This window comes from Channa argus, chromosome 6 (genome assembly GCF_033026475.1).
Source record: "Channa argus isolate prfri chromosome 6, Channa argus male v1.0, whole genome shotgun sequence".
In the NCBI taxonomy this organism is placed as follows: Eukaryota; Metazoa; Chordata; class Actinopteri; order Anabantiformes; family Channidae; genus Channa; species Channa argus.
In genome coordinates this window covers 18,102,628-18,122,500 of record NC_090202.1, presented here as the reverse complement: position 1 = coordinate 18,122,500, position 19,873 = coordinate 18,102,628, and the positions used below count along the sequence as shown (strand labels likewise).

The window sequence follows — 19,873 nt, the reverse complement described above, 5'->3', positions numbered from 1 at the left end:
CTGATTTCTGATTGTGGATTGGATCATATCTTGGCTAAATACACTTACAAGGCATTCCTTCTTTTTTGTGTGTGTGGAGATTTATTCATTGAGAGATCAGTTTTGTGTGTTATCAGTTAGCAGCACACGTGCACTTTCTGTCGTAGAGCACTCTTTGTTGCTCTATTCCCATGTTATTCTACAAGTACACATACACATACACATAAACACACACACAGAACACACTCCTCAATAATCAGTTGAGCTATTCACTGCTCGGGGCTACAGACAGAATGAACACATTCATCACATAATTACTGTGGAGGCAGTCACACACTTCATCAGTCTATTCCTGTCTCAAAGTGCCTCAGAGAGAACAGTGAACATATAAGACTTCTAAAAGATATTTCGAGATTCTTATACCTCCTTCTAAGGAAAGTCAAAGGAGAGGAGGGTGATTTGAAAAGCATCAAACTGACATCTTAAATGATTCACACATCTACGCCTAGTCCGTACAGTTGCAAGAGGAAGAATCAAGGGAGGCAGATGCTTGCATTGTGAGGAAAAGGCTGATAAATCTATGAAAGCTTCTACCATATCAAGAAATATCTTGAAAAATATATGTGTCATCTTCACAGGGGAAGATAAGTGCCAAAACAGAGAGGCATCAAGGAATTAATATCACTATAGGAGGTAGATATAAAGGTCGAAGCCTTAATGTGGGGGTGATGGGCGATGCAAGGGATGAACAGCCTTAAGGCTCACATTGGGTGGATACTGAAAATCAATGTTGGTGTAAAAAACATGGAAGTTCAAACCTCGTGGTAGGCCTTTGAATGAAGGCGCCTAATAAATCACTGTGATTAGTGGGAGAGAGGTCGAGTGCAGATGTTGGCAAATACAAATGGATCTAACAGACTGGGGAGTGCGAATGCATTGATAAATAATGTGGCTTTTAGTCCCTTTCTCTGCTCAAATTCAGACAAATGTTTTTTTTTTTTTAACTATACATTTTGTATTACTTTTGAGTGTTTTCTCTTTTTTCCAGTGCCATTTGATTAATTGATGCATTATGTGTTATCACTGTGGGTTTGAGAACATGGCATTTTTTTTATGACAAAGGGTTTCTCTAGGGGTAAAAAAAGAGCTAAAAGGAAGATAGATGACACAGTAATGGGTAAGAAATGAAGCAGAAGCACAGAAAGAACTGAATTAGTCAAAGTGGATCGAGATGGCAGAGTGACATGACATGAAGATAAGTGAAGGGAAATACTGAGAGGAGCAAAAAGGAGAGAAGGTAGCAATATGTGCATCCATACATCCTTTATCCTAACCACTTATCCTGTTAACAGTCACTGGGTGCTGGAGCGGATCCCGGCTGTCATTGGTCAAATAGGGAGGTACACCCTGGACAAGTTTCCAGTCTATTTCGGGACTGACATCAAGACCCAGGCAACCATTCACACTCACATTCAAACCTACCTTTTCTCACCAATTACCATGAAAGGCATTTCTTTGGACTGTGAAAGGAATCCGGAGAACCAAGAGGAAACCCACACAACTACAAGGAGAACACCAGGGACCTTCTAAGTGTAAGGTGTTGGTGCAAACCCCTTCGCCATCATGTCGACCCAGGTAATGAAGGTGAGGGGGAAGTTTTTTTTTAGAAGATTATTTTTTTTGACCAGCAAGACATGGATTCCCATACAAGCACAATTCATGTGACCTGGACCAATTCTCAGATCCACAGTTATTTACAAATGTAATGTCTGGCATTCAAAAAAGGTACATTATTAAGCATTATTCAATTAATTGTGCCCACCTGTAAAACCTGTAGACCTGTCCTCAATTGAAAATTTGAAAGAAAGGAAACAAGCTTGTCTTCATACACTGACTTTGTAACATGTTCTTAATTTTGTTGCCTTCTCGTGCATTTCTGTTTCAATTTACAATTCCCTTTAGAACATCGCACTGTGCCACTTCAGTGCCACAAAATGCTCACTGCTGTTTGATCCACCCCGTCCCTTAGGAACCATCAGTTGTGAGACAAATGGGCCTAGTGGCATAGATTTTAAATTAGTTTGCACACCCAAGTCCAGAGAGGTTTTTCTTGCATTTATTTAGAGCACAGCACAGATGGGGGGGAACAAATGTTACAAAGGGAGGTTCCAACACTGCATCGCCCCATCACTGTCTTGAGTTTTAATTTAAAAAAACACACAAAAAAAAACTAAACAAAGCCCTCTGTGGACACAGGTATGGAAACGTTTTTTTTTTTTTTTAAGTCTTTTTGAAAGAAATCGGCATGGATGCACACCAAACCTCCTCTTATTTCTGTTCCTTTTCTACTTTGAATAAGCTTGAGGTTCTTTACCTTTGCATTTAGTTTTAATAAAAGTAAGAATTTAAACATCTTATCAAATCATTGACTAACTACATTGAGTTACAATGTAATTTTATTAAGTCCTACTGCTGTTAATGGCTCCAGGAGAAAGTACACAACGTTGCAATGTTTTGCAGGTTTTCTCTTCCCCTCCATGGACGGGCTCAGACATCACGGGGTAGTGCGGGTGGTATCGCTGTGTGAAATTTTGCGCTGGGGCCAATGAAAGCTTTTCCATCACAGCATCATTTACATTCAAATTAATTCCATCAAAAGCAAAGCTGAATGTTCAATGAGCGGAGAGTGGGGCTAGCTGTCATCACCCTCTTCTCTGGAGATGGGAGAGGGAAGGAGCAAAGAAGATACAAGTGTGGGATATGGAGAAAGTAAAGTGAGGTGAGAGATACAGAGTCAGAGCAGTGTCTGATTTTAGCATCTGATTATAAAATAGTAGAACAAAGAAACTCACAAATTAGTGATGACTGATTCTTTTAGTGAGTTTTGGTGCTAAAATTAAACAATCTGAGTAATTTGCACATAGCTAAAAGCAGTGCGTCATTTATCCTTCACTTACAGCTGTTATTATACCTGCAGTAGAGCAATAATCACTATTGATCCATTTAAATCAATATTAGGGCTTTAAACTCAACCACTACCATTGCATACACACACACATACATAATCATTCACAGCTTTAGGGCAGGGCTGAGAACAGCCCAACAGCTTGCATGCAGTGGCATAATTGCACAGCATGTCAAAAACACTGATAAATAAATCAGTGATTACTTCCCTTTGTGAAGTGCTGCGGTGCCATTATTGAATATTCATGTAGGTAAATACATTCATGCTAGCTTCTCTCCCGGGTTTTACAGTGGGCTTTTTTTCTTGTAGTTATTGCTTCTCTCACCATGTGGGGAGGAACACAACAGAAATACTTTGAGTCTGGAGAGTGTTCTTTACATGTTAATGCGCCTTAAATGTGCATATATTATAGGTTCCTACAGTATTATCATGTTTGCTCTTCTAAATGCATGACAATTACAGTTTCTCTTTTCTCTGTTGACTCAATTCAAAGCTGATTGCTATTGACATGGGGCTATCGATTCCTAATCCTCCTGAGGCTATCCTCCTATCTAGCATGACATACCCAGTGTGATTTTCCACAACATTGTTGCTGTAATACTGTATCTCATTGGCACAGAGAAAGACATACCACCTTTTTGACCTGCTTGTCTCCATTATCTCTTCCTACACCAATGTCTGACTCTTTGCACTTGCAGTTTCTCCCTCCCACTCTCTCGTTCTCCTCTAATATTTTGATTGCATGACAGTATTTGCTCCGTCTCTTACTCACCCTCTTTCTCACATTCTCTGATGTCAGCGTTTGTGTGTGAGCATGCATCTGTGCGCCGCCACTTTAATGTTTGAGCTACTATACACATGCACGAACGCACATCTACACAAAACACACACAAACATGGCAACACACCATTGATGGCAACTTAGCCTGCATGATTACTGTGACTCTAAGCTGCTTAGGGGTTCTGTCCCATCTGGCTCTGGTGTTTGCAGCATCATTCACCCTCCCGCACACATAGCCCTTTTCCTCCTCCTCCTGTTTCATCCCCCGTCATCCACTCTCCCCACACATCGACACACAAACACACACGAAGTTGGAGAACAGAGGCGGAGCAAAAAGGATGATAATCCTGCGTAATCTGGGTTTACCAACTATTAGAGCTGTGCACTGTTTTCTTACGTAATCTAATCATCCGTAGAAACGTGCAGTCATCCGACGGAATGAGCTTGTGTGTGTATGAGTGTTCAAAGTGGGAGCCGGAAGGGATGCCTCCTCGTGCCACCTGGACCTTTTTTTACAAATCTCTGTGCACAACTCATGTGGGTGGAAAAACACAAATTTCCACACACATGCACAGGCCAAAGTTTCACACACAGATATAGATTATAGTGTAATGACACACATATGCGGGTTGCGTGAGTATGTGACACGTGCTTCATCCACATGCTAATGCATTACATAGATCCCCACCACAACACACAAAAACACTAAAAAAACTGTAATGTAAAGTTTAGTGGCACATCAGAAGGCATCTAGACTCCTGCTGCTCTATGACACCTCCTACCTTCTGGTGATTGAGGAAGGATAGACACAAAGAAATAAACACAAAAAAGTAGAGTTTTGACCATGTACATACCAGCATCTCACAACTTTGAATCATTCACAATATGAATCAAAAAGAGAAAATCAAGGTAGAGCATGACATGAGAGCTCTATAAATTTTTTGTGTTTGACTATTAACAAGAGCTAAATCAATGTGTTAGTGAAGGTAACTGTACTAACGGACACCTTATAAAGAAAATGAGCTATACAGTGGTGTGCTAGTTAAGTCTTTGTAGATACAGTAAATATTGCATGTTTAATATTGTGTATTTCAATGTAAGTCCTTGTTACTTTGCTATGTGCAAAGATGAAAAGGATTGTAAAGACAATATACAGTAGAGTTTAATGTTGCAGCCTTATAACATATGGATAAAAGGGATTAAGTCTATCTATATACTGATTCAATCCATATGGCATTTAAAAATATAAAAACCAAGGGATAAATCTTTTTTCTTTCTACATCATGACTTCTTAAAGCAGAAAATGCAAGGGTCATTATTAGTTCTTCTCATTCTCAAAGGGAAAGTAAAAGTGTCTTCAGCAGGTATGGGTGTAAGTCAAGTATTTATGTGCACCATTTATTTGCACCAATAATTCTATTCAGTAAGTCCTGCTCATAAAAGTAGAATAGTGCAGTCCATCCTGAGTTGGAGCTGTCTGTGCTTTTACTCCAAAAACCTCCAGAGAATTTCCCAACACAACTATTACAGATTCTATTTCAGTAAGACAAGTCAAAAGGTTTTTGTCTCTTTCTATCTGCTCTCACTGGTTGTGCTGAAATGCCTATTTTATGAATCTCTCTGCCCTGTTTCCTGTCTCTCTCATGCACATATAGAGATAAAAAAAAATGGTGGTCAAATATAATGCATTGCAGTATGTCTCTAATAAACACATGGCAGAATTTTCACATTTCTGGTTTCTGAAAGTTTAAGCTTATGTCAAAACTGAGAAATTATAATCTTGTGAAAGTGAATTTTGCATTTTTTTCAGACCGTGTGTAGACAGAATGTAGTCATTTATGAAGCACTTATTGTTCCTCATCAGCATAGATAGAGTAAAATTCACACTAGTTGTGATACCATTGGGGGTTGTGTATATGTACTGGATGTCCATAAACGTCCCAGGCAATAGGGAGGCAAACGAAACGTAGGGACTGAAGCTAAATTACTGACAGTAAGGGAGGGATATGAAGCACTCATCACGCTCAAAGAGGCTCACATTATGAATGATACATGTGTTCATCCTTAACGATAGTTGAAGAACCTTCCTCAAATGGATCACATCCACGCACTTCCCCAGCAGTAAAAATTTCTTGGGTTATTATTTCTGATGAGCTGACCGAGCTATTTTGTCGCATCCATATATTAAGTTATGTTTAATGTACACAGTTTTTTTCCAAGATATTGGCAAAAATATGTATGAATTAATAAAATGAAGAACACTTAATATGGGACCTTTAAGGGAAATATTTGCCTAGGCTCATCTGAATATGATTAAATAAAACTAATAGGGACTGACGAAGAACAGGGAATTGCTGACTGTTTATAGCAGTGATAATGTATCATTAAACAAAGAACAAGATTCATTGTTGGGGTAGACACAGGCTGGTAAATGCTTAGTTTATGCTGGCTATTGTACTGTACATTCATTAGAAGTGAGACAATGGGAATAAAACTAGGACAGTATGTGTTCTGAGGTCCAACAATAACATTGTTCACTATTCACAAATCTCAAAACAGGAAGAATAAAGAAATCTTGGCAGAGATGAATTTCTCCACTGGGACCCTTTTGTTCAAGTATATACTGTATATTTTTGCTGTAAATGGTACAGAAGTGCTGTTGTCTCATTTCTATTCACATTAGTCCAATGTAGAGACTACGCCTAATGAAGTCATGATTGCTTGTGTGTCAAAGGAGAAAACCAATCTGTGTAGGTATAACCGGCATCCTTCACCTGTAAAATACAGACCTTAGGGGTAACAATGGCCCAGAGGTAATCAACTAGGAATGGGCATGCTGTTGCTCCTGTTGCTGCCTCCAAGATCAATATAATGGGTCTCCATATAGCACCGCAGAATCAATGAAGATCATTGCGCATTCCTCTCGGCACTTAATGTCGGTGGGGAGCAGGAGTCTAAATTTATACTGGAATTCCACTGAGACGTGTCAGAAGAAATGGTGACTATATATGTACAATAACTTTAGCTGCCCCCCTCTCCTCCTAAAGCCCTTTAGCGGTGGGTCATGGAGAAAAAAGGGGAAGTACCGCTCCACTCCGAGAGCTTTGACCCACATCTCTACCACAGAACTGTCACAGACCGGAAAATGAATGAGTGACCTTGGTAGAAACACGTTCCCACATCTTATCTTGGGGATAGTCCTAGAAAGACAGTGTTAGCTTTGGGCCAGGCCAAGAAAATAAGTGTAGGGTTGGAGGTGCTTAGGAGGAGGAAGGGAAGGAGGGAGCACAATGCCAAGAGAGAAAGTAATTTTACTCACACTCCCCACAGTGTATTCAAAATGTAAGAGATCATGGGAAATTACATTAATCGTGATGAGAGAAAAAGTCACTGCATTATTTTCATTCATTTTTTGGAGGGGAATAATGCATCGTCCTCTAATAGTAGCTGAGAAATGGGGACAATCTCCCCCCAACATCTTGCTTTAAAAAAATACAGAATAAAAGACGAAGAGAAAGGATCATTCTTCTCTCTTTAGAGCTCGTCCTCTAGGAATTACTCATACTTCATGCTGGTGAGCTTGAAATTCTTGCTTAGATCGACAAGAAAAGAAGTTTTGTTGGTTATCCTGTATCATTTAATGGAGATAGGGTTGCCTCGAGGGATGGACAGGCAAGTTTAGAATATAAATTAGCATCAACCAATTCTATGAAAATCTGCTCGGGGTGATGCTGAATTTTTTTTTTCTTCATACAAAGAACAAACTGCACTGGATATAAAAGGCTGTGATGTGTGTCAGAAAGTACGAGTAGATAATGTATTTTTGTCTGCGTGTAGTGATGTCTTTATACAACAAATCCAATTCATACCTTTCTGGATTACATTAAGGACATTTTGTTAGTCATTATAAAATTATATAAAGTCATTGACCTAAGAAGTTGTAATACATAGTTGACTTCTGGCTCACTTTTCCTTTTATAAAACACAACAAAAAGACAACTTCACCAATGCGGTTGTTCTACTGCCAACCCGTTTTGTCTGGGGAAGCAGTTGGCCATTGTGTAACATAAACATAAATGTCCAGTAAAATCAATGAATTTCAAAGCAAAGTTAGACTCTGAGAGGCTTGTTATTAAATGAATAATGAGTAACTAAATGAATTAATAAATTGATGACTAGTGACTGATGTGTCACTTGTAACCTGATCTTCAGACCAGATGAACAGCACCTGTCTGATGTGTTGCAATACTGCAAGCTTAGCAGGAAGTGGATTCAAACAAAGTGGGAGAATTAATTGTGAAGACAGAGAGGCCCTATTAAGTGCTGGAGAGAGTGAGGCAATTGTCCGGGGGACAGAAGGGGGGATGATCAGCACATGATGCTGCCCTATTTGACAAGGTTACGCCTAATAAACTCAGAGATACACACACAAGCAAACAGTTGCACGGAGACACACAGATGTAGAGGCAAGCGCGTGTGCGCACAAACAAATGAAGACGCACACATTACTGGGTCGACAGACACAGCTGGTTGAGATTTCATGTTTAAACAACAACTTAACAGCCAGGAAAATTTTTCAGATTCCAGATGAAGTATTTAAAACATCCTGCCATAATTTAAAAAGCAGAAAAGACTGGCAGGTACATTTTCACCTAGTTAGAAAGACAGCACATTTGTAATTCAGGAGTTGTTGTGACAGTAGAAAGATAAATAAAAGAGCTATAAAAGAGCTGTGTGGATGATTTGGGAAGGAATACAAGCTGGTAAGTTTCCATTCATCTATTTGCCATCTAATGTCTCTGGTGGGACTTGAAGGCTGGAAAACAGAGAAACCAGATAGAGACGAGTGAGAGACGTGGAGGGAGGATTGTTAACAAACTTGCCATCTAAAAATACAAACTGACAGTCAGTTCCACTTAGCAGCTATCTCTCCATCACACACTCAGTTTCACACATGAATCCCACAGTGGCTGCAATTCAGCCATAAGCCTATCCTAAGATTGTTTTCACCCCAGTGGAGGTTTAAAAGCATACACAGGTTTAAACACATCCCACACCAGCTCCCAGGAAAAATTGCAAGGTATGATAACATGGGGTTAGAATCAGGGCCAAGTATGGAGACATGAGACATCTGCCCAGAGACACTTAGACCCTGTGTTTAATGTAAAGATGTGTGAGGGCTATAATCCCCAAGCTTTTAATACAATTAATAACGTGTGGAGAAACAAGAGACACATTTCTTAGATTTTGTTAATGTAACAAAGTAACATGTTGTCTGCACTAAACCAAACGGTACATTTATAGAATTTTCAGTAACGCATACAGGGTAAGTACAGTCAACTTACTATGTACTTATAAGTAACAGCAGTGTACCTCCACAGTACCTATGGAGAAATATTAGTTGTTACTTGATAACAATAAGCAAACTTTGGGGAATAAAAGGGTAACCAGCTGAGAATAAGAAAAATACCTACAGTGTTCTCATTAAATTACATGATAGGTGTGAGGATAAGATGCTCCACTTTAATCACACCTATCGCACCTATCGTGAAATGTTTAATTAGACATCACAAAGTTGTTTAGAATATTAAAGTTCAGCTGATTTAAATTGGTATTCTACGATTTGAGGCAATAAAAATAAGTGTAATGGCTACATATTTTGTCAAAAATCTAAAAATCTAAGCCCCTTTGTTACCTGTTGTTAGACAGTAGGCACAACAAATGAGGGATGTAATTTAAAGTGGAGCCTCGTACCCTCCTCTTATTTGTAGTTACACAGCAGTTACATCATAAATATTGATACCTATCATGTCATATTTAATAAGTACCCCTTAACTACAAAATACTAACACTGTAGGTATTTTTCTTATTCTCATCTTTTTACCCCATTATTTCCCAAAGTTTGTTTATTGTTATCATGTATATATGTACTGTGGAGGTACACTGTTGTTAGTAATAAGTACACAGTAAGTTCACTGTACTGTAATTTATTTCTTGCCCCAATCTGTCAATGTTCGATAAATAATTAATCACATGACTAAAAATCAAATATAGATTTAAAATTTTCTTTCACCTGAATGTAACTTTTCAAATACAGATTGCAGGTCTGGTATGAAATTGCCTGAATTGAAGCAGAGCTGTTAGGTGGGTAACTAGAGGCATGGTTTAGACGAAAGGGGTTAGGAGCCTGGTTCAGTCTCTGAATACAGAGTTTGTGTAATTTTCATCCAATCCTTGAGATTTCACACTCACTTCTGTGAAAAATCACACTTAAAGGGGCTCCAGTAAGCAAGGGCTTAATTGCCTGTGACGTGACATGCATAATATCAGCTAACTATTTAAAACGCACACTGCTGGAGCACACAAACACACACTCATACAATACAATGTATTCAGACGCATGCACATTTACACACAGGCAAACACATACTGATTATACCAAATCACTGTGTTCATGCACATACGCATGTGGGAAGAGCACATCTGATCCAAACAAATATATATGCAGTGAGAGAAGCAGTTAGGCAGCATCGGCAATTCATGTAAATGAAGTTAACTTGCACCTTTAACAGCATGGGAGCGAGAGAAAATGGAGATGGAGGAAAGAGAGAGAGATTTTCTGAGCGTGAACTTGGTTAGAACTGTGCGTTAATGAGAAGGTCAACTTCAGTCATAAATTAAAGTGAATGTGTAGCAGTAGCAAAACTATTTTTTCCTGCAAAATGGCCATTAGCGTTTGAGCACTGTGAACAATAGTGACCCATACCTACTGTTTATACCAGCACTTAACCTGAAACACATTCACACACACTGCAATACAGTAAAGCTCTCATCCCACATCAGCATCCCTGATTGATCGTTAAACTACCTGAAGCTTGAATACCCCTGATTTATTGCATTTGCCTTTCATTGATTGTATTCACGTTCACCTGGCATAAGTGCTAAATGGCTGCTGTGGAAATAGATTCTGAATTACACTGTGGTAAGTAATGAATTAAGACTCATATATTCTGTGTAATCTGCTCGGTAATTACATACTTGTTATGTTCTGTGGGTTTAGGACTAGTACGAAAGCTATTTATGTATTCACAGTTTGCTTCAAGCTGATTAACGAGCTTGGTGATCGCTGGTGACGACAAATTATTTTGCCCCGTTAGCTTCTTCAGCTCTGTTAGGCATGCTCCCAAGAAATGTATCTTCTACTGCTGGTATTTTACATATTAAAGGATACTTATAAAGCACGTTTACTTCATTACTGCTTTCCATTTATTTTTGGGGGGGGATTATCTACAGTAGGTATTATAAGAAAGGCTTTCACAGAAAATGTGCCTCATTAAACGAGCCTTAAGGATTCAATTAGTAAATTATGCAGGATGTCTCAAAGTAATGGTATGCCACTGGAAATATTATTCAAGGGAGAGGTAAACTAAGAATGATAAGAGATGCATTCTTTGGCCCTGTGGTGCAGTAAATGTAGCGATATCAGATAAAGTGGCTTAAGCTATTAGAATAATTACAGCTGGGCCACCAGCGCAGCAAGATATAAGATATAGCTGCTGTGATCGTAATACACACCAAAATTAGGAGCTCTGACACATAATAGCTGACACAAGTGCTATATCCTAGGAGTGGATATCTGTGTATCACTTAATCTGGCAAACGCCCACACTCTCTGTTCCTCCACACCTATGTTTAAAAGTGAGACGCAGAAACTGACTTCTCGACACACGAGTTCTGTGGTATGTTGATGGGTCTGCAAGACGGTTCCAAATTAGCACAGCATGTTTTAAAAGCAGACAGACCCTGAGCTTGGTATTTCAACATGACAAAGATGACACCGCACACCGCTTCTTGGAATAGGCACGTTACTTAGCGGCACCAGCAACCCGATCCCCTCCTCACTTTCTCGGAGGTCAAAGAAGCTTCTGTCACCTTCTGTGTTGCTTTCATACAAATCACTCTCACACACTCACTCAGTGCACTGATTAGTTGGTCTGTATTGCCTGCCCCGGTGCTTAAAGTCCTCAAAATAACTGTTGATACAATTCCTTCCAACCTTAAAATGCCACAGCTGCTGTCTTGTAAAAATAGTACCATCATCTTGAGGTGTCTTGCAAGAAATCATCAAGTCAGATGTTAGGTGCTGATAGGTGATAAGACTGTATGTCACTGGAAAATGTATGCTGAATTACATGCTGCTGACTAGACATGCAAACTAGGAATAAAATCCTGGTAAAGTTGATGCAATGTGGAACCTTTCAGTGAAATGTCAGATAAATCCATCTTTTGTAATGTATTATTAAGAATGTCACTGTAAGTCGCACACAGCAACATGTTTTTGTTTTTCTTATTTCTGTGTCACATTCACTCCTAGAAAACAAAACCTACATTTCTGTCATGTAACTGTAGACATAAACAACCCCTCTCAATAGCATAGATACAACTTATCTTGAAGAAAAAGCCACTGTTAAGGCCACTCACACTGTGAGAACAGCGATCCCCTGAGTATTTACATGTGACCATGAGTTAATATGTGTGAAATTGATATTAGATGATTATCCAACGAATGATTCACAATCCCTAAGCTTACAGTAAAGTATTGACTGCTTTTCCCCCAGTAATGTCAGTCAGTCCATTGGGAGTGAGAGAAAAAAACTCTTAGGAGTGGGTCGGTCAACCAAGTCATACAGTATAAAGTAGAAATGGAAGCCTCTCTTGCCTGGAACCCACCACATAAACATGCAACCAAACTGTTTACAAATCAATAAGCTAATATGTCATAGCAACTGCCTACATTGCCATGTGTTTACTGGTGCACATACACAATCCTAAATGCACCAAATTCTATAGAATGTGATTTACTGCCACGCATTTTACCCATCCTGGTCCAAGTTCCAGCACCCTGATGTTTGCTGCTAACAAGATGATAATAATGCAAACCAATCTCCCAGATTGAGCCGAACAAGAGAAACATCGCACAGATAACAGTTCCCTTTCAATAAGCCCTGACACCAAGGAACAACGATAAAGCAAAACATGATAAAACTCACCTTTTCACAGTAACATATTAGGTGCTCAAGTTATCTTAAAAAATATCTTAGCCAACGACTGCAAAAACTGCAGCAAATTTCTTTTTACTTTTACTTATATTGTGTTTTGTATTATATTTTATTCAGCAATGTTGTTGTGAGGCTACTTATGTTTAAGCTGTATTTAACATACAAACATTTTTCATTGATGAAAAAAATTATTGCATAGAGAAACGTGCTTCATTTCTACAAAACACCAGAACAACTGTAAGTATGTAAGTGAGGACAAACAAAGAAGCAAATGCACATTGCAGAAAAATACACAAAATCATGTAAAATGTATAGAGCTTTAAAAAGAAATTTTTAAAAAGGTTTTATTGTACATGGTTTATGGCTAGCTGGAAACTAGCGAACGGAAAGTAAATGAGGATGAAGACAGTAGTAGGTACAGACTCCACCACTTTGATAGAGACTTAGTATCTCAGTGGTATGTGATGGAGTGATGGGCAGGTGTACTGCGAGAACATTGTTGGGCCAAAAGAGCCACTACAGGCTCAAGACCACACTGTGTATGGCAAAATGCAGAGCAGGAGGCTGCTGGTTGCACCACACACACACACACACACACACACACACACCTACACACACACACACACACACACACACACACACATCATGGCAGAGTCAGAACAGTTGGATTAGGTCACAACCTGTAAAGCCACACTGCTCAAAGAACATCCAGCAGGACAGGATAAAACTGCGTGCAGCAGAGTAGACGGTCACATAACAGCACAGACAGAGTACAGGGAGGCCAGGCGTCTGTCAGCTGGAAAGACTTTGATTTGTAGTTTTGATTGTTATGATAATGTTATATAATGTCCAGTGAGGTATGCAGAAAACAATAGGTGCATAAACACTGACTTCATTTTGCCCGATCATGAGGACAATTACCACAAAAAAAACATTATCTTAGAAAAGCACTGCTTTATGTAGGTTTTTTTGCAAAAAATTATTAAATTCCAATGATGGTAACTATCAAGGTATTTGCAGCATAAATTAGCCTAAAATATGTGGCAAACTATCGTAAAAAAAAAAAAAAATGGGTAAAATGAGTTGGACTGAACTTTCTTTACTGCTCACAAACAGATACAGGATTAATAAAAAAAGACAAAGCAATTTTTGTGCAATCTTCTTTTTTCAACAGGCAGATTCAAACCCCCCTTTCCTCCCAGTTCTATTGTTAGAGTATATTTATGCAAAACAGGTCCAACATATTCTGAAAACAACCTCTTCTATGTTTAAATTCTATTATAGTCATGCCTGATTTGTTAACCAATTACTCACAACACGCAGCTCAGAGTCAACTCTGCTTCCACAAACACGTAAAATGTATTGTGCTCAGATACAATTCTTCAATCCAACTGCCTTCTCCTCGAGGCTTCAGACAAAAACTGAAGCCACACGAAAGCAACATCTGTGAACAAATAAACAAACCTATTTCACTTGTATCTAACCTGTGAGGCCTACTCTTTGAAGTTGGGGCTTCATAGTTATTCACACTACATGAAGACTAATTGAAAGCAGAATTCACAAATAATGTCTTCTTCTGATGACCAGCATAGGGTTGGGCTGCAAACAGCATCTACTAGCTGTGGGACTAAAATTAAGCACCTAGAAAGTGATGACAGCTCACAGCATAATTTGCAAACTTCTAATTCTACTACTGGGTCTCACACAGCCCGAGAGACTGTGGTCAGGATATATGGATTCAATAAACACCTAAGAATATTCAATATGGCCCTTAGTTGTGGGCTCTGCTACTGAAGAAAGTATTAATCTTTATCATCAGAACTTCTGTTAAATACGTTAAATACCACAAAAAAATCGTATTATTTTCAGCTGGAATACAGCGAAACTGTTGTACAGTAGGTGTGATAGAGTGGGGGATGAGTGTGACAATCAAATTTGTCAAATTTAAAATGCTACATTCATTCAGTTTACGCATTCAGGATGTGTGCATCTGTGGGCGTGCAGGTGCCACATTTCCGCATCTGCAAAGGAAACAGCATACTAAATTGGCTTAGAGCGTTACTTTTTGTCTTTCTCCAAATGTTCATGGTTTTACAGATAAACCATGGCTGTGGCAAATCTGACTGGAGGGACAGTTAAGTGTTACTATCATGGTTTGAACCAAAGAGGCTACCCAGAGCCATTTAGCCAACAAGAGGACAAGCACTGTAATCCAAGCAGAAGAACTGCCTGCAGCAAGAAACATGACTGTGTGTGTGTGTGTGTGTGTAGCCCACTGAAACCAGCACATAGCACTCTTTCAGTATCTAAGTTTTGTGAGTGAGCAAATGTGCATTTAAAAGTCTGTGATGCAGCACACAGTAACTTCATACATCCATGTACTTACATTCTATATTTTTAACTCAAGTGCTTCAGTTATTGTAGGGGGCAGACGACAATTTGGTCTTAATTCCTCTAAACTTGTGAAGTGATGTGTGAGGAGAAACTGGTGCATGAGCTGATGCCGAGCTGGCACTAACAAAAACATCCATCTACATTTATCTCTTTCTCCATCCACCCATCAATCCATCCATCCATCTGCTTCTCTGTCCTCAGCTGTGTCTCTCTTGTAGGCTCCAAACACTTCAAACACACAGCACAGAGATCCAGCTGGAAAACCGCAACACACACTAACACTAAAAGAATTTTGCAGACACAGACTCATATCATCGACATACATAAACCTGACCCAAAAGTTTGTATATTGTCTGCAGCAGTGGCTACAGCTATTCCATAATAGCTTCAAACCTGTAAACCTGAACATTACATGTCTGACTTTTTGTGGACTTTTTTTTCCTTCCCAGTATCACCATTAATCTGACATGGCACAGGCCATCTGTAGCTGACATCAGGAAATCACTGCTCAGAAGCCGTCTATGTGTCTGCATTAGTCTGTGTCACAGAAATGCTTCGGGGGGGAGCAGGAGAACTGGCTCTCATCCTTTTCTCCCTTGATGACAAAAAAAAATAAAAAATACCAATCAGCATACAGTGGAGTCATTTGCATTTGAACCAGAAAAGTACTATGGTCGTACTCTCTCAGTGGAGGCACTTTAAATCCCTCCTCGACAGGCAATCATTGCACTGGTTCAAATTTAAAAACTCACCAGCAGAGGTTACAAGAATTACTTCATAGATATAATAAAACATGAGTACTTATGTAGAACACTTTGTATATTTTACCAGCCACATCTACAAATAACATCAGCAAAACATGTTGATTATTGAATGCATGCAAAAATAAAAGTAATGCATTTGATATTACATCTTCATTTCTCGGCATGCAGCAAAATGCAATCAATATCTCAGCAATCTACAGAAGTACTTGTGCGATCTGAAGACAAGTGTGAATAAAATACAGTATATTAGTCTCCTTTAGTATAGCTATAAAGTGAATTACAGCCTAGTTGAAATCCCTCCACTATGTACAGTGACATCCACATGTCATTACTTCTCTATGTGAAGTAAGTGAGGGAGTCTGGATTCCTATTCTCCTTCCCGCTGTGTCTATATGACAAGGGCAAACTTGTTGTTACCACAGAAGGCTGATAAATTGTTGGCATCTCCCTCCTCTGTTTCTTTTATAAACTTCAGAAACTAGGAAACAACACTATGGTGGTATTCAATGGTCCCCACTGCACCTGCTGGGTCAATCTCATTCCATTACATACAGCCTCCATGCTTCATTTCAGCTCAAAAGTGACAAATAGGAGACTGTAAAAAGCTTCATCTATATTTGAATGAGGCAATGTGACACATGCAATAATGAGCAGTCCGACGGCGCCAAGCGCAGTGACAGCAGCAAAGTCGGTTTCTCTACGCCAATACACAAGGGTTATTAAGGTTCAGCTAGTGATTAATTAAATGAAATTTGATTTTCTATCTATACCATCTTGAATGAAATAAGGCCCAGGGCAGTCCAGGTTAAGTGAGCCAACTCCCTGTTAAGCTGCTATCATAACCTTTTGCTCTAACTTTGATGAGCTTATTACTTTTGAGAGCTGATTAATGAAGGTAGTATAAATCATTGATGTAATTACAGGAAAATAAAAAAAGCTCTCTCTCAAAAATGAATGTATTACACTTTAACACAAAATGCCTCCTGTGAAACTACATTATGAAACGAAATGTGTTTCGTTTTATAATCCAAGATAGTTTGCAGTAAAAGCACACGCCACATGTACACACCAACACATGCAGTACACTCTTCACACTTCATTGGATCACTCCTAAACCCACAGGCCTCCTGTGTAACTGATGTGCTCATCACACTGGACAAGCACAGATACAGTTGGTTATGTACACAGATGTACCACCTACGCTGGTATTTATTTCTTTTACAGATAGTTGTGGGTGTGCGTATGTATATAGACTGTATATGCACTATACATGGAGGAGCTCCTCAGCTCTCTTTGATTGGCCAAGAAATCTTATTTTAACATTATTAATACCCAAAAGTTGTATGGTTCAGTAGGATACACCTTTTTTTCCTTATATATGATGCAGCTTTGGTGTGTGTGGGAATGTGAAAAATGATGCGACAGGGATTTCATTTAGAAGAACTTTTCAACGCTTTGGGAAAATGCTGAATGATAAATGAGAGAAATGAGAAGTAGGTAAGTTATTATAATCGCAGTCTGATTCTGTCCAACGATTAAATAAAATATTAAGTACATACAAATGACAACAGGTGATTTTGACATGTCTTTTTTAAATTAGGATTTTGGACAGGGTCTGATATGCTGTACTAAGATCCACACTCACTGGATTAACATACAGACATGAGGCACCAGCCTCTTCTACCCCTTGGATAGGAAGTAAACGAACCATTCTTCCAGTTAAAATGTTGAAGGACTCCAACATCAACTCCATCGTTCCCCAGAGATCTTTCGAGGTCAATACTGAAATTAGTTAATATCAAAAGGCATTTATTAACCAAGCTAAAAGTTCAACTTGGTCGCATAGACACACAAAAATGTCTATTTCTGCCTTTCTGGAAGAAACTGCTGATCGTCCAAACTAAGCCAAACTACTCCTTCAACGATCAGACAGAGCGAAGAAATCACATTCCCAGCAGGTAAGGGACACAATATATACCTTCATGCATGCAGCCTAGCAGCTGCACCTCTCTGAGTGGTATAGTGTCTGTGTACCTTCTTCCAGCCAAGATTAACTCTTACTGTGTCTCTGCATGCCAAACACTAATAGAGTTTACATCAAACATCACCTGTGACAGCTGAGAGGATAGATCACACACTCTCTCTGCTGCCTCCATGTTCTCAACTTACTGCCCTTTCCTCCCTTTTCTCTCCTTCCCCCTTGACTCTCTCTTTCTCTGTCCTTCCTGCCTCCGGTGCTGTTGGTAGCTGTGTGGAGTGTCACCTTGCTCTGTGCCCGGTGGCCTGTGGCTAGATGGTGATTTATGGCTGAGGAAAGCGGCGGCTTGGGACATGAAGTTGGTGGATGGGTGGGTTTAAAATCACTTGTGGTGGTGTATGGAGGTGTAGCACGATGAATGAATGCAGTTTCCGAATGCCAATCAGGATGCTTTGTTTTCTAATGATCTACTCTCCTGCATGGATGCTAGAACAACCCATAAAAAATATTAAATTTAATTTTTTTTAAAGTGTAGTAAAAAACAAACAAACAAACAAAAAAACACAACAACCCACAATTCAAGTCTTAAACAGGGCAAATGGGTCTTTGTTTTAGTCTGTCAGCTGACAGCTTAAACACCAGTGTCATTAAAGAAGCATCAGTGACACAAAAAGAAGTCTGTCAGATGTTGATGGTGAAAAATTGGTTTTTGTGAACACAAAGGCTCATTCTCAAGACATTTATCAGCAATGACCAGTGAACAAAGAGACAATGTATGTGTGTAAAAATCACAATTTCTGACCTCACATCAAATACAGAGAGTACCAACTTGTCTTTGTCTTTCTCTGAATTACAAATTCAATTAAATGCATGTTTTTGTTGATATAAGAAAAGCAGGAGCAGGTTCTTGTTCTCTGTACTAATAAAATTCGCAATATGTTTATTTTATCAAATAAAAATATTAAATATTATTGGCACAGAGAATCCCGTTGATGTGTGGCTCTCAGTAAGCCGCTGCTCGTTACAGCTTTCTCTCTTTATAACCAGAGTGCCACACAGCATACAAAACACTCTACTGGACATTTACACTAAAACTGGGAACATATTCAATTTTCTTTTTTTAGTGGGCCAAAAAGTCTGAAATCAATATTAAACATAGGTGTCTTTAAACCTATCGCCCAGACAATGTGCAAAATGTCTTTCGTTTGTTTTTCAAAAGATGTTTTTAAAATTCAAATGATTACAGATGATTATGTATTTGATCTACAACAGTGTGAGTGATCAACTTTTAGTGGACAAAACCGCCCAGCGACCAGTTGTACTGTATGCATGCTGTATGAGTCATGTAACACCAGGTCACACAGACAGACTGTGCTCTGCTCTCCATCTGAGTCCATTCATATGTCAGTGATATCACAGCCACATATTGTTGCTCTGCTCTGTCATCTCCCACTGAACATATTTTTGTGGTGCAAGACTGGAAATGTTTTAATCAAAGTCCCAACATCCCTGACTGTAAGTGGGCTACTGGAACAGATTGCTCATGGGCTAGTGAAGAGAACCTGGAACACTAAAAGCATCTACAACAGCAGAGCCAGTGGGTACATGAAACGTTCGAAGGAAGTATGGATGCATATGGATGCCAACATCTAAGTAATCTCATACTCCAACATAGTGAAGAGGATGCTACTCTAACAGCTTGAGATTCACTAATACTACAATTACAAATCAAAATCCAGAAAAAATGAAGAACTGGAACAACAACAGGATGTGCAACCAACAACAAAAGCTGGATGTTTCTCTTCAGAGCAGAGTTAACTGGCTACAGTCAACACTCAAGACCGATTACTAAGGCTTTGTGGAAAAATCATACAATATGCTATCAGATGCCAAACAATGCCCTAACGACAATATCTACTACCACTATTACTCAGATCAATGAACTGGTATATGC

At 39.1% G+C, this 19,873-nt stretch overlaps 1 protein-coding gene across 3 annotated transcripts in view; it reads right to left on the bottom strand.

Annotated features, from left to right (window-relative positions):
* The window catches only part of igsf11 (immunoglobulin superfamily member 11), a 94,575-nt gene that overhangs the window by 33,089 nt on the left and 41,613 nt on the right, over positions 1–19,873 (bottom strand). The window lies entirely within an intron of this gene.